The 21,508-nt window shown below is 43.2% G+C and overlaps 1 protein-coding gene across 6 annotated transcripts in view; it reads left to right on the forward strand.

Moving 5' to 3' along the window:
* Positions 1-21,508, forward strand: part of baz2ba (bromodomain adjacent to zinc finger domain, 2Ba) — a 68,969-nt gene that overhangs the window by 11,904 nt on the left and 35,557 nt on the right. For all 6 annotated transcript variants that reach the window (XM_080493506.1, XM_080493507.1, XM_080493510.1 and 3 more), the window contains exon 2: positions 1,096-1,138. The gene's annotated coding sequence lies outside the window, so the exon portion shown is untranslated. The remainder of the gene's footprint in view (positions 1-1,095; positions 1,139-21,508) is intronic.

The raw sequence follows: 21,508 nt of genomic DNA on the forward strand, positions 1-21,508 counted from the left end.
TAGGCTACGTATCATCTGACCACATCCGTACAGATGAAGCATCCACCAGACTTGATTCTGTTGCCGTTTAGCAGATGGATTTATTTACTGACAACAAAACCTTGTTAGATAGCTACCCACACATGCTGTAACTCTGCTTGTGTGTTGGTGTGTCGGGAAATATATCTGCAAGACCCAGGCTTCCCATGTCTGTGTGTGTGTGTGTGTGTGTGTGTGTGTGTGTGTGTGTGTGTGTGTGTGTGTGTGTGTGTGTGTGTGTGTGTGTGTGTGTGTGTGTGTGTGTGTGTGTGTGTGTGTGTGTGTGTGTGTGTGTGTGTGTGTGTGTGTTTGTGTGTGTTTTCTGAGAATTGAAGTTTGGAGGTGCAGTGTTTTGTTACCACCTAACCATGCAGACACAAGTTACAACTGACATTCAAGCTAAAATATCTTCTTCGGGCATTATTTATATTGAAGAATATGTTACATCAGCCTGACTGAAACTCATGAAATCAGTGTGTGTATGTGTGTGTGTGTGTGTGTATGTGTTTGCTTGCTGTAGTGTGGTATACAAAGCTGGGTGGTGTCTGTTATGGTGAGCTGCTTAGATTAGGCACCGGCTGTAAGTGCTCAGGAGGGCCTTAGAGACTATGTATGAGAGATGGGCGTGAGAACGCTGGTGAGGCTTCGTTCTCTGCAAGAACTGTCTTGTGTTTAGGGAAAATATCCTCGTACTCAAAGCTCCAATGTCTAGATCCATTTCTAACAAACAGGTTTTGCAGGAAAAAAAAGCTCAGGGAGAAAGAGACTTTTTCTGGGTGTGAATATCCTTGTGTGTGTGTGTGTCACAACAGCTGTGTTTCAGACGTCACTTTATTTTTTTTTGTTTGATGTCTCTGAAAACCACAAATCGAAGCTGTGTAACTGTAACTTTGATATCCGACTAGTTCTCACCCACTCTCAAGTTGTCAACAAAAAACACAGGGATTATCACAATACTGCCGATAATCCTGCAATCATATTTAAAAAATAAAAAATGGGCAGAGACACATTACTCCTGTGACTCAGATGGCGTATTTACCCTGAACCACAGTGATCTTTTGTTTCTGCTTTTTCCAGGTGTTACAGCAGTTATGTCAAAGAGCTGAAGACATCTCTAACAGTGAGTATACCAAAGTGCTTCCACTTCTCATCTCTTTCACTTCTGTCCCTGTGATGTATGTGTTGCAAAATAGTTGATGCGTGACTTTTAAAGATATATATTGTCCCACACTTCTGCTTTTGTTGTTGGTATTTTTGTTTTTTGCGACACACAGGAGCAAACTTGCAGACTCCTCCAGTTTCAGGCCTAATTTGATTTTCATTCATTCAGTGAAAGAGGATGGTTGTTTTTTTTTTCTCTCTCTCTCCCCCAATTAAATTTAACAAGAGCCCCTTGAAAAGCAGTTGTTATGATTACATTACAAATTCGGGGTTCATTCAGTGAATCAAGCAATTAATTAGATTTCATTCTAATCAGAATATTTGTATGAAACGTGTGCGCCTAATAAACATCCTTTGAGTTTGCTATCTGTTCAGTGCCAACACTGAATGTAAATGGCTGTTAACTGTGTCTGACAGTGCTTCTAGGTTAGGATCTTGGATTATGTTCAGTTGTTTATGTGCACAGAGATGCGCAGCTTTAATCTCCTCAACTCTCAGACCGTTTCACTCTTCCCTTTTCTCACTCTGTCTGTTTGTCAGAGCGAGCTGTACTCAGGGGCGCGGCTGCGTCCTCAAGGCTTCACTTCGCTCACACCAAGGTGGCAGTTTATTGTTCAATACACAGACAATGACTTGCACTTTCTCTCCTGCCTGACTTGATGGCCCTGTGCCTGTAAGTGTGTCAGCAGATCAAATGGGATATTTTCTAAGAAGGTTTTTTTTTTTTTTTTACTTCAATGCAGAGCTCAGAGAAAATACTTGTTTCACTCGTGACTACAGTTTTTAGCCTTCTGTGTTACCAGACCTGATTCTATCAAGCTGAACTGTTACCGCTTCATCTCTGGTTGTGAATGATACATTATATCCCCTGCAGGTCGGCGCAAGCTGCTTGTATCATTTGGAATAAGTATTGATGAATCCTCTCTTGAGGAATCAGTTTCTGGGGGGTGGGGGGTGGGGGGTGGCCCTGTAGCTCAGCCCCCACAGCTGGCTGCTCCTAACTGGTGTCTTGGCTGCCTGACTCTTCCTGCAGCCCCATAGACAACAAGCACAGCAGAGCACAGGGAAAGATGGAGCTCATCCAAACAGCTATGGTGTAATTAGCTGACATTTGTTGCTTGGAAGACAAGAGAAGCGAGAAGGAAAGAGCTGCTCAACTCAAACACCCAAAGGAATATGCAAATGTTGAGAGTGAGAGGAAAGCGAAAGAAAGACAGAGAAAAGTGTCTAATGGCACAGAGATATAATTATATTACATTTACGTCTCTTTGTGTGCGTGTGTGGGTACATTAGTGTGTTTATGAACCCGTTGAACTTTGTGTGTTTTGCCACAGGAAAGGCACAAACCACCGGTCACCAGAAAGGAATACTAAATGTAGTCAAATAAGAACAATTCTTTCTTGACGAGAGGACATTTTCCTGTTTCCTTGTATTGAACTGTCACTTGGGCATTACACAACCAAGACACACTGCACCTATGCGTAGCATCCATCCACAGCTGGGCTGTTCCTCTGCTTCTAGGAAGGCTGTGCACGCATGTGTTTGCATGTCTTGTTTGTGGGCATGCATTTCAAGGGAGCGCACTGTAATGCATGCGGACTGTCTGTGCTTAAGCCAAGGTGCTGTGTGAAGGAGCAGCAATGCTTAGGCAGCCCCATCTGCTTGAAATGCAATGCTTTTTAATGACAAAACACTGAGTGGCTGGGAGGTGTGTGTGTGTGTGCGTGCGGGCACAGGCGCGTGTGTGCGTTATGAGTGTGAAATAGAGAGGAATAAAGGGAGAGGGAAAGGAGAGAGAAAAACATCTCGAAGGTCAGGAGCAGCGGGCGGCCGTAGGGGAGAGACACGTGAGACAGAGATAGTCTTGCGTCAGCCCCACAGCAGTCCGTTCTTTATGTGTGTGCGTGTGTGTGTCCTGTGGGGCCAGCATTTCCATCCGCATCCCACCGTGTGTTACATCGGAGCAGCATGCCAGTGTTTCTATTCTGAGTTGCCTCAATCTGCATGGAATGAAAGACAAATAGGGGAAAGGATAGATGGGTAGATAGAAGATAGATAGATGGATAGATGTATGCACAAAATACTGCTTGGAAATACTTAGTAGCAGTCAGTCATTGAGCCATAGATAATTTTTTACATGGCTCCGGTGACAGTGGAGGGGGAAATTACACCTTCTAGCCTGAGGGGAAAGAATTTGTGCGTCTTGCTGCCTGTCACAAAACCTGAATAGAGTTTCATCAATCCTACCAACTACTATCATTTTTCAGCTCTTATTCATGAGCCTGCTTTGTTTCTCGCAGTGTCTTTTTCCTCGTGCCCTTTAAACCGGTGCTCTGTTAGATTGGGAAAGTGTTCGAGATAACGCCTAAACATTTAGTACTTTGTACTTGCCTTGGAGCTAAGATTGTTAAAAAGCTACTGCGAGATTGTCCTCGGGATACGGAGCAGCGTGGATTCAGCAGGCACACTCCAGCATTAGTTTGAGGCTTACCCATTCACGTCTTTGGGTTGCTTTCACCCACACACAATCACACACTCTTTCTGCGCATGTAAGAAAACACCGGCCGTCCCTCTAATGCTTCCTTTTTGCCCTGCGTGGTCTCAACAGGGTTCAAGCCTGTTGCCAGACTTTTGATTCACCCCCACTGCCCAACCGCCTCTGCTCTCCTTGTCCCTCATGAAGAGCTGCATGCGTGGGGCGAGGCTGCTCTTTTACAGACCCTTCTGCCATGAATCACTGCTCGCACCCAGGGAGCCTCAGTCCACTCAGGGGCTGCCTGCCCAGCTCATAATGTGCGTGGTCATGAGGGGGCCATTTTGAACGGAGGCCAGACAAAACAGGAGCTAAAGAACCCAAGCTGTGAGCTTTCCAAGAGAGGGTAACAACAGGAGTGGTGTGTGCGTGCTTTAATGTGTTTGTCGTAGTGAGGTGGGGTGTGTGTGTGTCTGTGTGTGTGTGTGTGGGGGGGGGGGGGGTTGACACACAATGCCGGGTTCTTGGTGTCATAATGCAACATAATTGTATACTGGTTATTTATGAAACATTAGGAGTAGACATTTAAACCTCATGCATCACAAACCTTTTAGCCGCATACAAACGGGATTGCAATTTGAGCTGCTCGGACTCAGCACTAAAGCCTGTTTCAGTGTTGGGTTTGAAAACAAATGATGATCCAGCTTTTACTTGCACTTACTTACGAGTAACACAGTACTTGGAGAAAATATTTTTTCATTCGAGAGACTCATCAAATTCAAGGTTGTTAATGTGTGCGAGGCCAAGGAAGAAAGGTAGCAGTCTTTTTATTCACACTTTGTTTATTAGTCTTAATATACTGATGAATTTAGTCTTTTTTATAACTATGAATGGATGGTATTTTGTCATTGTTTTTAATGTACATTTGGCTGATCATTAGCAGAATGATGCTTCTGTGTTGTGGTTCTATAGAATGTTTTATCTCATTGTGGCAATTTGGATTAAAGGTTTTAACATTTTCGTATCTCACATTACTTGTTTTTTTTGTTTTTTTATCCTTTCCCCATACTCTTTCTATAACTTTTAAAGCTTTACCTCATGTTGTTTAAGTGTGTGTTAGTAGCTGATGATCAATATTTACCAGCTCGCTGTTATGGTCTGTGCTCAGTCAGTATATGTGTGTGTCACTTACACATGTGGAAAGGGTTCCTCCTATATGGAGATAATAAAGCAGGCCACACACAGGCATATGCTCTCTCTCTCTCTGTCTCTCTGTCTCTCTCTCTCTCTTTCTCACACACACACATTCACACACACGCGCACAAACGCACACGCCACTATTGAGTACTTAATATCTACTATCAATGTGAAACATAGACTCGCTTTGACCTTATCCACAGCTTCTACTTGCTCAGCCTCAAAACACTCTTCACTTTAGAAATAAATGATTTACATCATTGGAACTTGCTTGTTATTTGTTGTGAGGATGATAGACTGTAGCATGTGAGGTGTAATCTCATTTAATATGGACCACACACACACACACACACACACACACACACACACACACACACACACACACACACACACACACACACACACACACACACACACACACACATCCAATGCCAGCTGTTGCCCTCTTAAAGCCTCCAGCTTTATTGGGTCTATCTGCTGCGTTTATGGCCAAACCACCACATCTCTTCGACTGTCTTTATTCGTTGGCCTCTGTTTCGGCCATGGCCCCTTGTCTCTTGACATCCTGTACTGCTTCCTGCTCCCTAACCCCATCTCCAGATCTTCTTCTCTGCTCCTCTGCTTTAAACACCCACACGCCAAAGACAGTTTGTCCACAATCCAGTGCCATGGCTGCTTCTGCCTATAACCTGTGCCTTTGGCTGTGAATAGTTTGTCCCTACTGAGCCCGTGTGTCCCGGGGCCTGTCGGCCAGGCCAGGTTGTAACCTGGATACAGCTGCAGTCCAGAGGAGCCATTAGCAGTGCCAGGAGGCCCCCAGCTCCCAGTGAGAGCTCATTACTGTTTCTGTGCAGTCACACTTCTCCTATGAAACACAGCAGCATGCCTGGTGAAACTAGCCAGGACATTGAGCCTCAGGGAAACCATTACAGCTTGATTTGGAGTTCTGAGAGAGAGAAAGGAAGAGACAGAGAGAGGCAAAGGTTTAATCTGAAGAAGCAAACGAATACCAGGAATAATATTAATCATTAAACACATTCACTTTTCCCTGCACTTAACTTCAAGAGTGTTAGTATCTGTGTTTATTGGTTCCTTTTGCTCTTTGTTCAGTGCGTGTAGACTTATTTGTGTGTGTGTGTGTGTGTGTGTGTGTGTGTGTGTCCGCACGCACTCTCGGAGGCCCAGTTCAGCTGTCTAGTCTGGTGTGCAGATGGCTGAGTTGGGGCCTGCTGAATAAGATACCCTTTTCCTCCCCTCTTGTCTTTTCATGTTTTCTTTCCTCCATCTCTTCTTTCTTTTTATCCCACTGTGTCCTCTTACTTTACCTTCCTTCCTTTCTTTTCCTTTCCTTTCCTCCCCTTTGTCTTTGTCCATTCTTTTCCTTTCCTTGCTGCATTTTTCTGCTAGGTTTCATTTACCAGTTACATCCCTGGCTGCCTTCTCTCTTTCATCACTGCATCTGCTGAGGGCCATCTTGGGCAGAGAAGAGTTTTCCATCGCTCTATTTTCTCTCTCCCTCCTTCTTTATGCGCCTCTCAGGGCTCAGTGCCGCAGCTATACGCGGTGGCTTTGGAATGAAATGTCTCTTAACCGAGCCATGTGCCCCGGAGCTACGGTAATTGCAGGTGAAATTCAGCTTCCTCTTTAAAATGCCATCTCTCATTTCCAGTTACCGGCCCCCTCCATATCTCTTTCTCTTTCGCTGCCTCCCTCCCCTCCTGCTTCTCTCCCTCTCTCCCTCTGGCTGTCTTTCAGAGGCGTGTGAATCCCTCAGCCCCTGTCGCGTCTCTCTGCCCCAACAGACACTCCCACAATGCACAGCGCTGATGGTTGCACAGTGATATCAGCCATGCAGAGGAAAGGGAGGGCCTAGACACATACACATTCAATGTGTGTATGTGTGTGCAAAGGTGTGCAGTGTGTGTGTGTGTGTGTGTGTGGGTGTGTGTGCGACAGAAACTGAAATATGTGTGTTTGTTTGTGAGTGGGAGACAATGAGCGTATACGTACATCTGTGTGCCAAAGAAAAAAGTGATGTGTGTTGTTGTGTGCCTGAGGTGTAGGTGTCTATGAGTGTGTGTGTGTGTGTGTGTGTGTGTGTGTGTGTGTGTGTGTGTGTGTGTGTGTGTGTGTGTGTGTGTGTGTGTGTGTGTGTGTGTGTGTGTGTGTGTGTGTATGTGAGCTCGTGTGTGTACAGCGTCAGCAAGGCGTGAGCTGTGTAGAGGTGACATCAAGGTGAACGCGGCGTGCAGAATGCTCTGCCGACTCGGGAGGCAGCAAATGGCTCTGTGGCAGATGGAGTCTTTGTCAGGGAAGAAAAATGGCAACTCAAGAGCGTCAGAAAAGACCCCCACCCCCCAACACACACACACACACACACACACACACACACACTAAAGACCACACTTTCTGTCTGTCTCTGTGTCCTTTTTTTTTACACAGTTGGTCACACACAAAAGACACATTAATAGATACAACACATGCATACTGATATGTACATATACACACAGACAAATGCAAGTACACACTCTGACACACATAGATCTTTCCACCTCCATCTCCTCCCCTCCTCCTTAGTGAGCTGGGCTGGCGGGCGGTGACCTTCCCCTGCTCGGAGGGTTCCCTGACTGTTTGATCAATTATCCCTCTCCCATTGTTTACCAGGAAGCAGGAGTAGAGAGGAGAGGAGAAGAAGGCTCAAAATGGCCACTGTCAGGTGGAGGGATCCATTTCCCTGCCAGCGTGGGGGTGGGGGTTAGGGAGAGAGGGAGCGACAGAGAGACCAGTGCTATGAAGCGTGCTTTGAGGGAAGGGAGGAGCATGATTCCCTGGCAGTTGGGATGATATGACACTCCGCTGAAGGTGCAGCTCTGACAGTAGTTAACATTTACAATGCTGACATCATCTGTTAAGAGGTAGTAGTCAGTTCCTGAAACTTTCAATCATCAAACAAGAGTATAGTTTTTAGTGTAAATCCTAAAAGAGCATGTTTTTACGCTTGTTGTCCACAAATCGGTGCCACTTGTGTCTCTGAGATGTACTGTCATGGCTGTGGAATGTTGCAAACACATTTCGCATGTATGCATATTTGCCACAGTACTGCAGGTACACTTCCTATTTTTAGCATGGCGAAGTGAGGGGGGTACATACTCTAAAGGTCAGGTGGCAGAGAGAAAAAAAATGAGTGGGAACAAATGATGCACTAAGCGAATGACACTCTGAGGTCCTGCTTTAATATGTATGTATCGCAGGTTGATGGCTGATTTCATTAGCGCCTCTCATTGTTATGCATAGATTGTCCTCCTGCAGCAAAATGAATATTGTATTCACACACACACACACACACACACACACACACACACACACACACACACACACACACACACACACACACACACACACACACACACTCTCTGTCTCTTTCTTAAACACACACACACAAACTGCGATTTTCAGGAAAAACTGTATGTTTGCTTCTTGCAGACAACTTGAAGAAAAGGTTGATGTTTCCACACGCTGTTATCTGTGTCGGCTATAATTAAAACAATTTACAGAGCTGTCATTTTGAAACAGGTTTCGGCGCTGCTGCGGACAATTCCCTGTCAGGTAGTAAGCGTGATTATTTAGGGGTCCTTTTTCATATGTGAGAGAATTATTTTCAAAGCAGCAAGAAATGGCCTTTTCAGTTTTAATGACTGAGGTATAATAAGTCATGTTGTGTCAGAGGGTTCAGATTATGTCACTTCAGTTTATGGAAATTTCTGCATGTACGAATCTCTGTGTGAGAATGGCTATAATACATCGAGTGCGATCCATTAGTTTGTTTGTGAGGCGTTATTCCCTTCCTTGCACACAGAGAATACATACAGTGAGTGTGTGAAAATGCCTGACCGCCTCTTTGTAATCCTCCAAGATGACTGTGTTTCAGTAGGAATTCCAGTCCTTAGTGGGGCATGAGCAAATGTTGTGCGCAAGATATTAATAGCTATTGTGGGCGGAAAAGAAAAACCTTCTGCATTTTTCCATATGTTTTGTAAGGAAACAGTCCAGATGGATTATCTCTTGGTCTGGAGCTTTCTTTTGCTTCAACTAGCTCAAATCCAAAGTGGCGTTGTACTTGCCAGACACACACAGGCGCGCACACACACACCCATGTGCTCACACTCCTCCCGTCTGAAGTACAACAGGCTATTACTGATTAACATGTCTAAACTCAGCCAGTTCAAAAAGCCACTCTAATTCTTTTTCCATCTTGCTCTCATATGAATCATGGATGACGTGACAGTCTTTCTTCCTAACATACCTCACGTTCCTTGCAGTCATAGAGATATGTTTGTCGCCTTGCTATTTGTTGCCTGAGAAACCATGTTGGCTTGTCTTCTCACATTTCACACTTGGTTTCATCCCCTTAACCCCTAATGCTCAAACTGGACGGGCTGCCTGACCTCTTAAGTCATGGATGTTAGACTCATCGGCATCACAAGGGCTGCATTTGAGCTTTATTTTTCTCAGTGACTGTTAGGACGGAGAGAGGCAAACTTTGTTTGGGGAAGAAACACTCACCATTAACACATTCTTACTATATTTTTGTCAGATCTAAATTGTATTTGTTTCTACCACTATTATTAAAACATCTCAGTCTCATAATTTATAGGTTTTGATGATTAAGTGTTAGGCATTCACATATGACCGTCTACTTTTAATACAAAAAGAATACACAAAAAAACTACTTTAACAAGTTATTTCTTGAGTTGGAAGACACAGACTTGCATGTATATACACACATAGTCACATGAGGTGGGGTGACAGAATGCCACATATTTGGAGTTTCACAGCAGGCTGGCATACCAGGACAGCAAGGAAGAGATAATGTCAGTGCACTGCTGGTTAACTCACTGTTTTATCCGGTTTCTGAGCCACAAAGTGTGAATGGTGTCTGTTGATGACATGCACACGCACACACACGCACGCACGCACGCACACACACACACACACACACACACACACACACACACACACTCAGACCACTCTGCGTCTTCCCCAGCCTGTTAGACAGCAACCTCTAAAAAAAAAAAAAAAAAAAAGGCAAGTGACACAAGATCTCAACCGACACGGCTGCCAGTGTAGACAAAAGCTACGATCATGTGTGAACGCATCTGAGTTTCTATGACACATGGTTTCTCAAACCAGGAAGTGTGCCACAATGACTGACGGATGTAGGATGATGTTGTGTTGGAGTTTAAATTCAGCTTTTAGAGGACATCTCCTGAAATAGATTTTTTAACATATCATTGTAAAACACTGCCACTTGACGAGTAGACTTCGAGAGCACGTTGAGTCTTCATAACCCGGTAGTGCTATATTTAAATGAAGAAATCATGAAATTCACCTCGTCAGCAACGGGAAAAAAAAGAGCTTCCTCTCCACACCACCCACACTGCTTTCAGCCGTGTTGTGACTTGTTTGTCTGTCGTTAGAGGATTTCGGCTCCTTCCAGAACAATTGCACTTAAACACCCTCAGCTCCAGAGAATGGGAGCTGGCTGCGCAGCAGCAAAACAGTGTTAGGGGCACAGCAAATATGAGTGCGGCTTGTGGGAGGCAGAAACTGGAAAATACTCGGGCACCCATCCTGATGTAGCATTTCTCTGTATGCATGTCAGGTGCATGCATGCTATTGTTACTTTCATCCCTGGTGTGTGTTGTCATGTGCAGCTGTTTGCTCTCCTGTTAGGGTGCTGTGTCGTGAGCTAGTGGAGTTATGGTTGTGTGGAGTTTCTCTCCACTGCAAGCTTCTCTCTGATTTATTCTTAACATCTGTCTCTGGCAGGTGTGTGGAACCACAAGGTCCTCAGTCTGAGCCTGTGATGCAGCTCTCATTGTGGGCAGTGCTGTCTTTGTGTCTGCGTGCGCATTTGTGCAAAACAACACATGAGGGCCTTCCTCCGCCCCCTCCTTGGCATGAGTCATATTTGAGCCCTGTGTAATCCAAGCCTGTGTTTCATGTGTGTGAACAGACAGACCCTGAGCAGTGGTCTTGGTCCTGACTCCCTCTGGGGCAGTGAGTGGGTGAGACACAGCTATCAACAACAGGCCCAGGCAGCTTCGGTTTCAGCCTCACCACACCAGGAATCTAGTCGTCATGACACAGACACAGACACAAGGCACACACATCAAACACTACCAGACATTCAGGTAGAGCCAAACCTATTATGCTTTGCTCTTCTTAGTTCCTCCTGCAATAATATCGGGTGACAAAAAAGCAGCTAATGGCAAGCATTGTGATTGGCTGAACCATTAGGAAGTGTTACGATTCAGAGGATGGACCTGTGGATAAAGTTTCACGTGAAAAGATAGTGTGACACAGCATTGACACTCAGCCCAACACTGTGTGTGTGTGTGTGTGTGTGTGTGTGTGTGTGTGTGTGTGTGTGTGTGTGTGTGTGTGTGTGTGTGTGTGTGTGTGTGTGTGTGTGTGTGTGCGCACGCACCTGTGGGAGTGCGATTGCAGTGCAATAATGCCAATGCTGACTTTGACACAGTCAACAATAGAAACTCAAATATTTTGACATTTTTTCGTGAAATCGCAGAGAAAAAGTGTGGTGACACAGGAAATAGGGCCATGTCACAGCGAAAAGGGTCTCTTTTCTATGGATATTTGACACAGCATTTCAAAGCACCTCATTGGAGATGTGACAAACTCTTTTAAAGGCACAGCTGGACTTTTAAAAGGGTCCTCTACATTTGCCCCTGGGGGGAAAAAAAATTGTCCTGGATAGAGCAATAGAAAGGTGATACTGGAAAAATGGTTGAGTGAAGCTGTTTCCCATTATGATCTTCATTTATTATGCTTTTATTCTCTTTGCAAGCACTGAAGTGTCATATTTTAACACACTTTGAACTACAGTGAAAGCAGACTTTCACATCCTTGAAAAAAGAATAATGTGAAATCTAATATTTATTGAATGAAGAAAAAAAACAAGCAGATATATTCTGTTTGTGCAGCTAGATATATCCTGTCCTGATTTTGTCATTTACCAATGATGAAAAGGTAGGCCAGGGCACTGGAACACAAACACAAGGACTGGACAATGATGTTTTTACTTTGGCAACATCATTCATTCAGTCTTTTGAGACCAACGTTTTTGAGAACCGCTTTGAATCAGATGTCACACAAAAAGAAATGCAGAAAGATAGAAAGAACAGACCATGTCAAAGCAACATTATGCATGCCTCCAGGCAAACTGTGGTGACCACAGTGTTGTACAATTGTGGTGTTAATCTGAGTTCATTGAAGAGCGGGTACTTTTGACTCAGTCCATTTTGAACTCAGTCAGACAAAGACACAGTTATCACACATGTGGATTGCACAATTTAAAATTAGTATCCATTTCAAAGCGCTTGTTTTTATTTATCAAAGTTACTTTGCAAAATAAAATGTAGTTGTAGTTCACATCTCAGTTGGATCATTTTGTTGACATTAGAAATTAAACACCTTTTAGAATTTCCTCCCATCTTTGTCCTTTTGTCTGAAGCAAAAAACACAAAACATGTCGAGTCCACATGTCTATATGTTACTTTTCTGGCACCAAACCAAATCAACCTGAATATTACTGCATCATGTTGAATGGGAATGTTTCTTTGAATTACTACCTGAACATTGGGAAACACGTGAACAGCAATTTGCATGTTCCACCCTTGTCAGTTGTGACTGTTTCGTCAAGTTACAACACAGTTGCAACAGATTTCCTACACTGTCATATAAACGGAAAGCAGCGAACTTTAACTTTATTAACCCAATTGCAGCCACATGGGAAAATGCACAACATTTGGGGATTCCTAACACCCTTATGGTCCCAACCACATACCAAGTATGCACGATTAGCTGCTACTGGTCTCATTTTGACTGGGGACCTTTGTTGCCTGCCGCTGCCTATTTTTGTGGAGTTGTAAATCCAGACAAAGCTGCGTTTATTCGGTGTTTATAGACCACTTTCATTATTTGGAGCAGGAAACATCATTGCAAGGCCTCGTGTCAATGGAGTCAGTCAGCATCTCAGTGCTTAGCAAGGAAATGAACTGAGAAATCTTGTGGCTACCCAGTAACACCCTTCAGGTCTTCAGTTGCTTGTTATGAAATGGTAGTTGGGACACGGGCAGGCTTAGATCTTTATAGCTGGAGTTAGGATATACTAGTTTGTGGTCTGTTTCTTTTTTTTCTGGTTGTTTTTTTCTTCTAAATGTTATAAATGGCCTGGGAGGTTTGATGAGGAGCAAAACGGTTTGCTGTATTGATGTTATCATCACCTCCTCAATGTAACTATCTCAAATGTGACACGTGACTATCACTGAAGTTTAATTTATATTTAACATTTCTTTAAACTTCTATAGTATTCCTTTGTGAAACATATGTCACCCTTAACACGTTTTATGTTGGCTGATTGATTCATACTGTGTGGAAGTGTCATGTTTTGCTTGTAATGAGCAGCAACTCAACATCCCGTTCATCCATACTGTATGTTTAACATTGATCATCATGGCAAATCCATTTGATTGATTGCCATATTTCTGATGCGTTAGTAACACTATCAATAAGAAGACAAGATGTCCAATATGAGTAATGCTCCATGTGATTCAAAGGCAAGTATTGACACATGTGAAAAAGATGATCTCCGTGAGTTATCACCTTAACACGCTTGTACAGTAACAAAATGTGGAAGATTCTTCAGTAAACACCATCAGGCTATTCTAACACTGAGTCACACAGCCAACCGCCACAACAATCACGCAAAGCCCTCAGTTTGTCCCCGTAGCTACTTTGGTGAATTTGGAAACGTCCTGACCAATATTGACTTAACAAATACCTAACTCAACAAATCAACACAGAGAAGCTCGCTAGTCGGCTAAATGTATGCATTGTTTTTGTGAACGGATGAACAAGTAGTGTTGTCTCATGTCGCCCGAGCTCAGAGTTTGAGAGCAGCACATATGTGTACAGGAATATTATGGATATACTGATGAGATTGTGGAGGATTTGTTCTTGATACGGCCTCTCTTCCTCCAGTTCTATCTGGCGCATGGTAGAGTGGGAGTGAATGCCAGGGTTTATTTGTCTGGAATTATTTGCTCTGTTCATCAGTAAAGATTGAAGTAACTGTCACAGTGAGTTTACAGAAACTAATCTGGGATATTTCATTCTAAAACCTACGCAATTTCACTGTTTTCACTCCTCTGTACTTTGGCTGCATTTTTGTGATTCTTGTGCAATATGGATGTAAATTACTGTCTGATATTGCAGCTTGTGTGTTGGTGTTTGTTGGTGTTTCGCATGTGTGTCTATGCCGGTGTGCGTGGGCAAAAGCATGCGTGTGTATGTGCGTTTTTTTTTTTTTTTTTTTGTAACAGTACAAAGATGTCCCAAGGGTTTTTTCCCCTTTTCTCATTACGAATGCTAATGTCACATTAATGAAATCGGCTTAGTTTAAGGTTTATAGCGTAGCCTACACTGAGAGATTTGGCCTTGACACTTCCCACATATTTCAAGTTGAATCACATTTTTTCCTGTGGGCATACTATTCTGAGTTACTCTAAAATGTGTTGGCCCTGAGTGAAACTTTGAAGGTAAAGTTTAGAGCACGGTTGCCAAGCTTTGTCATCATTGTAAATTGTTGGGCCACGGGCTGCCGGCAACTCGGCTTCCGAAGACGAGTGTTAGCTTAGCTACGGCAGTAATGGGTCCAATAAGGGTCTGCCTAATGTAAACATTGTGTTCATGTGTTAGCAGCAGTTTGTAGAGTCAGTAGCTGTTAATCATTGCTCAACAGAGAGCCTGTCAAGCACAACAACATGCCAGAGACTTAATCATAGTTATAGATCCCTGGTTTTATGCAGATTTAAAAGCTGGGCTTCTAATCATTTGGCCTTTCCATTGAGCACGTAGAGTGATATCAGCAGCCTTGCTTTCAAGAGTCAAGGATAAAGATGTGAGTAAACAGCCACTTTCAGATTTACTCTTCTGGATACATTGTTTTACCGTCTCAACTCAAATGGCAGTGGCATCTGAATATGATGTTTGAGTCTTATTATCACTCTGCTATACTCTAAATTATTCTCCCAGACGATCCCCAGTTTAATCCTGAAGGTGATTGGCAGTATTTTCTAACGTTTCACTTGTGTTTTACATCTTGCCTCACTTTAACATTTTTTGAGTCACAAAAGCTTAAACCGAGAGTAAGAAGACAAGATCGTTCTTTGTAATTAAAAGCCAATTTTGTAAAAATTGATTAGATTATGCTAATCAAGTGAGATAATATCTTAAAAGCAGTGTGAGGCAAGGAGATAGGGGGATGTGAAGAGTGGAAAGGAGTGACAGTCCAGCCGCCATTACAAGCTGCTGATTTCTGCAGAGTGCTTCATAAAATGTCAGAGCGCTTCTCCCTGAGCAAGACACTGAAAAATGGCAGCGCTGTGATGTGCTGGCACCTCACCTGCTGCACTGTGTGTGTGTGTGTGTGTGTGTGTGTGTGTGTGTGTGTGTGTGTGTGTGTGTGTGTGTGTGTGTGTGTGTGTGTGTGTGTGTGTGTGCGCGTGCGCGTGTGCGTGTGTGTGTGTGTGTGCGCGCGTGTGCGTGCATTAAAGAGAGAGGGAGGGAGAGAGTCAGCGAGAGAGTGACTGTGTTCATTTGTGCAAGTGTGTGCTTGCCCGTGTGTACATACTTGTATGTGTGCTTTTACATCTCTGTGTGTGTGTGCGTGCGTGCATGCGTGCTGGCCTCCCTCCCATGTTGCAGTGAAGCAGAACAGAGTGGCTGACTGCCTGCTGCTTTGCCTCCCTCTCTGTCAATACAACACCATTCTCTTCCAGCCAGTCATTTTCACATGTTTAACATTAAGCAAAGCAACCGTTTGAACAGAGAAATACAAGTGATTGACATATTGAGTTTAATGCTTGAGGATTTTTCTCTCATCGGAGCTTATGTCGCCAGATTTTTGTTTTGAAACCGTTCAATAGCTTTTAAGACCTTCACCTGATTTCGAGCAAACATGTAGACAACGTGCTTGCCACTCTCGATTCCTGTAAATGTGTTGTTGTTTGGCCCCTCGTGTTAAGTGCGCGTTTATCTTCATTTTTTCCATTTAGCATTCGAGCATTTGTGTCGAACAGATAGCCAAAAAGTCAGGGTCTTGTAATGAAGCCATTATTGTACAGGTGTTATTGATGTTAATTTTAACATAAAAGAGTGTGAAAAGCAGAGTGGGCTGGAGAAAGAGGGGCATTGTAGAAGAGATAAGCCAGCTATGTTTACATCTGTGATGTAATTGCATAGTGAGTGCAGGAACTTGGAAAGTCAACTCAAAGGTCAACAAAAGGTTTTATAAGTTGAAATACTTGACAATAAAACTCCATCAATGCATAGCAAAATTAGATTGTTGATATTAGAGCTTTAAATATCTCATACCTGTCAACACATACTAAATATTTTTACAGTGAAGCAGCTCCAGCAACTTACACCTGCTTCACAGGAGGAAATGACAGCAAGCACTTCACATTTATTAATTCATGTTCATTCAATGTTTTTTGATGAAAGTGAAAACTTTGGGTGAAAAAAAAACATGGAAATGTAAATATGACATGTATGTCGGTAACAGGTGTAATCTACAGAACAAAAACTAAAAAAAAATCCTCAACCTTTTTTTTCTCTCGAGTTATCATTTCAGACGTTTCTTCTTTTGAATTAAAGACAAACAAACTATGAACTCATAATGAAAGATTTAGATCGGTATTGACCTTTTAAAGCTCTTTACATTGAATGGAATAGCTTCAGAATCTTAGACACAGCGTTACACGCAGCTGAAAAGACAGAAAAACACAAGTATATTACTGCAGTGTGCGTTTGACCTCACATTATAAGAGGCTATGCTATGCTCAGTTCTTTTCACGCATACTATGTGTACAAGTTAGTGCTGTGTGTTGTCAGTTCATCCGAAGTACGTTTTCAGTGTCAGTGTATTCTATAAATCACTCTGCATTAGAGAGGTTAAACTGCAGGTGTTAAATAAACACCTTTTCTCTGAGCAGTTTGGAAGTTGGAACTAATATACTGAAGCTTCATGTGGCACAAGGGGGGCAGTACAATTAGGATTTGTGACCGTACATGTACTGCTTATCCTGTTCCATCAATAAAAGCACATCCTGTGTTCTCAGAATAGAATTAAACTACACTTGCAACTTGTATTTGTCATTGATAAGCTGGTTCAACCATCGCACGGTTTATATAAATTGTGTCACATTTGCACAGTGGTATCAGTTTTCCGTAAGTACAGTTTCAGTGGAACACAACTCTAAATGGTTTCTTCTCATGGAAATGGACAGAAGAGGCTCCAGCAATTGCTCGAGCAAGGCTTGCCGCTCTCTGGCTATTCCATTGTTCTGTCACTGTCAGTTTGTTTTGCTATTTGACATGCATGTCATTTGCATTATGCATATCTGGAGTACTGCACTCATTCTCACTCCCCCTCCAACCCGTCCGCTCCCTCTTCCCTTCTCCTCCTCCTTTCCCTTCTTTTCTCAATATATCCAGATAATTAATGTTATTTCCTGTTGTTCATTTTCAAGTTTTTGTATTTTCTGCATTTATTTAAATATGCTCATTGGGCAGAATTAAAGGTATCATCTTTGGACTTTCACAGGAAATCACACATATCAGTGATAAATCCTCATTTCTATCATGATTGTTATAGAATTCCATACGGCTAGATTAGATTCATACCTGAGATGAGCACACAATCAATTGCTTTAAATATAAATAAAAGTGTACGTAAAATAACACATTTATTCGCATAACAAAGTCAGACATTGTTTCCAGTTGATTCAGTTCAACACATAATAATTTCTACTGTCACAAAATGCACATCAGGCTTGTAATAATCAACTTTTAATTATATAAATGGCCTTCCACGGATCATTTTCAATATTAATTAAGAGAACCTTCACAGATGATGATACATTTTGTTTCTCAATTGTAGACGTTTTTTAACAGCAACCTAATCACACACTACACACAAGTGGGCTTTGTTAAATCCAGCTGTTACGATCCGCAGTGACAGTATTGTGGTACTGCTTACCTGAGCAATGTCACATAAGTAACAACGTATTATTTGTAATTTATATTTGGGACTATATAGTTCTGCTGAATTATACATACAGATGCAGAGGTCTTTTCAAACAGCAGAACATTTTCGCTTTTGCTGTAATACGTGGAAGGCATTTTGTTGAGTTGTGCACCTGTTATCTAAGCACAGTGTTAAAGGCCTCAAGGTACATTTCTTTTTGCAAATCATCAGTTTGCCTCTTTGCGTGCAGTTACAATAAAGCTCTGTTGTGAAAATTGGATGAGAGCAAATGTACAATACTGTAATCTAAATGGTAATTAACTCTAACAGGTATTGGCTTACTGCTCACCTTGCATTCAGTGCATCTGTGTGTCTACTTGTAATGGTGCTTTTGGACACTTTATGATTAAATTATTCTGCGCTTCCGAACTGCTCCAAAGTCATCATATATTCTTGTAGACACAAGCACCCGATGGTGAGCAGATCTGGTTCAATGTGAAGGAAAAAAAATCATAATGAGCTGTAAGACTGGCAGATGAGTGTGAGTGGCTAGCAGAGGGAGAAGGGCAGATTCATCAGGGATGATTGCCTGATGCACACTTCTGGTTTTTTGATGTGAAGACCCTGCTAGGTTACCATGGGGAGAATAATTAGCTTTGGCTGGATGCAGATGCGAATGAGCGTAAGAGATGGGGAATTTTTCTTTTTCTTACTGAGCTCACTTTGTGATACTTATAATCGTGCATATGTGTGTGTGTGTGTGTGTGTGTGTGTGTGTGTGTGTGTGTGTGTGTGTGTGTGTGTGTGTGTGTGTGTGTGTGTGTGTGTGTGTGTGTGTGTGTGTGTGTGTGTGTGTGTGTGTGTGTGTGTGTGTATACACAAAATACACGTACACAGATTTTCCTTCTCAAAAACATGCACACAGACACACACTCACTACCGGCTCATTCTCTTCTATTTATGGCCAGGAAATGGGAGTAGTGCTATGTCTGGTTGAGCTGAGTAACACTATTCTGTCACACATAGGTTTGACATCAAACACAAGTGACAAGCCTATCCTATTCCTCTCCACCGAGTCATCACCATGTCCCAAAATCACATTATTGTCACAGGGAACCCAGCAGAGACGGATGGTTAGTGGGGTTGTTGATTCCTGCCTTTGGCATCTACGGTATGCTTGAAAAGGCAAATAAAGCCATTTGGCAGGAGCTGATTTCTTGTCATTTTTTAAAATATACAGAATGCGTGTGGCATGCCATTTAGTTTTATAGTTTATCTAAAGCCTCTTACAGCTTCATGGATGTGCATATGTGTATGGGTTTCACTGAGGCCTAGTGGATACTGAAGCTGGGAAGTCTTCAGCGCTAACACTCTACCATTTGTTGCACACAGGACCATATCATTACCTTTTTACCCTGGCAGGCACTAAGCAGCTCTCGCATGGTAAGCTCCAGTGTTACATGGAGACAGGCAGGCAAGCAGTGGTGTGGCTGTAATAAGACCTGTGGCCAGCGCTGCTGCCAAGCCTAGCTGAGGCAGGGTGAGAGATGGTGCCCATCCCCTACATGCCCTGCTCTGCCATCTGTCACTGGGTAGGAGCAGTGACCAGGGAGGGGTCTGAGTCACTCGAGTTGCTGTCACCTAGACAGGCCGCGCTGGGGCATGCTGTCTCTTCATACTCCGTTCAGACCCAATCCACTGTGTGTTCATGATGCCATTATGCAGTTTTGCAAATACCCTGTTTGACATCATTATTCAGTTATTCAGTATGTTTCAGATTTCCTTACTTTATGAATTAAATATAATTATGAAGAGAAAAAAAATGTCTCTGCAGTATAACACCCAGAATGAAATAGAACAGAAGCAATAATCAAATTAATAAAGTCATGCAATCAGTTATGTCTTGCGATGTCACACTGTCTCTTTAAATGTTCTCTTAGCTGATGTTTCACACTGGACAAAGGTTGTCACTTAATTTTTTGCCAAGATGCCTGGTTATGTCATTTCCTGGCCGTCGGTGTGTGCGTGTGTGTGTGTGTGTGTGCGTGCGTGCGTGCGTGCGTGCGTGCGGGGAGGAGGGAGGCATGGGGGTTGAAGGGAAGAGGAAAAGGGGTCAAGCAAGCTTGTGCGTGTGCTCTGCTATAAGCAAGATGAGCCTGCTCAGTCAGTGTTCATTGCCAACAAACATGCAAAGTACAAACATCCACATCCATATGCACATGCCGTGCCTAGAAAAACATACTCCCACACGAACATATACAAGCACAAAGAGAGATTCGAAGTTCAAACAGTGTGCCTGAGCAGCAGCTACGCAAGGTCAGAAAATAAAAGATGTTCTTGCGGATTCAGTCACTGTTAATGATCTCACTTTCACAAACACAAGAGCAACAGAAAGTACCGCTGAGTGTGTGTGTGTGTGTGTGTGTGTGTGTGTGTGTGTGTGTGTGTGTGTGTGTGTGTGTGTGTGTGTGTGTGTGTGTGTGTGTGTGTGTGTGTGTGTGTGTGTGTGTGTGTGTGTGTGTGTGTGTGTGTGAGTGAGTGTGTAAGTGTGTGCGTACTGTTGCTTTTGGTGAGGAGTGATTCATGAGAACTGACAGACAGTTTATCACCTGGTAACCAGAGCGGCGTCTGGAAATTAGAGAAGTATTATCAATTCACAGAACAAACTTCATTATTTATTGGAAATGGCAATGGTAAAAAGTCAGTGTTCATTCTGAACTATGCACAAAAAAAGTAGCCTGCTGATGATTACTCAATCCAGCTCTTGTTTTGTTACCTACAACCTTCATCGTGACACACTTGCTACGTTGACATTTCTCTTGTTAGCTGCTCAGAGCAGGACACGGCTAAATAGAGGTCTGTGTCTGACACAGTTGCGGATCACAATAAAAGGCAGGGAGTAAGAGATCCAGAGGAGAGAGTGAACGTTGCAGAAGCAGCGATGATACAGTCTTTCCCGTCTGCCGCAAGGAGGAAAAAAGAAAGAGAGCTGGGAGCCACCGTGTGTCTTTGAATGGGGTCAGGGCATCATGGGGAATAATGCATTTCCCTTCACTTGCGCCAGGCGCTCCTTCCATTACGGCTGGAGAAGAGACATTGTGTCCACACTCTGATTACCACTGATCCATGCTGATGACTCTGTTGGCGGATTATCTCAGTTAGTATCAGCCATCTGTTACTGTGTGTGTGTGTGTGTGTGTGTGTGTGTGTGTGTGTGTGTGTGTGTGTGTGTGTGTGTGTGTGTGTGTGTGTGTGTGTGTGTGTGTGTGTGTGTGTGTGTGTGTGTGTGTGTGTGTGTGTGTGTGTGTGTGTGTTGAAGTGGTGAGGAGGAAAAAAAAAGGGGGCAGGAATGGGACTCACAGGAGATTGAATAGTTTGAGGCTGTGACACATGAGCACATGCACAACAACAAGTCCAGAGGCACATGTATTGACAGTCTTTTGTGAAACCGCTGCACGCGTAACCAGGCACTATTGCATACATGCAACACAGACATACAACACCGCAAACAAATGCCTGATGTAAGGCCACATACCAGGCAGCACAGG

Source organism: Lipophrys pholis (assembly GCF_963383615.2).
Source record: "Lipophrys pholis genome assembly, chromosome: 2".
Lineage (NCBI taxonomy): Eukaryota > Metazoa > Chordata > Actinopteri > Blenniiformes > Blenniidae > Lipophrys > Lipophrys pholis.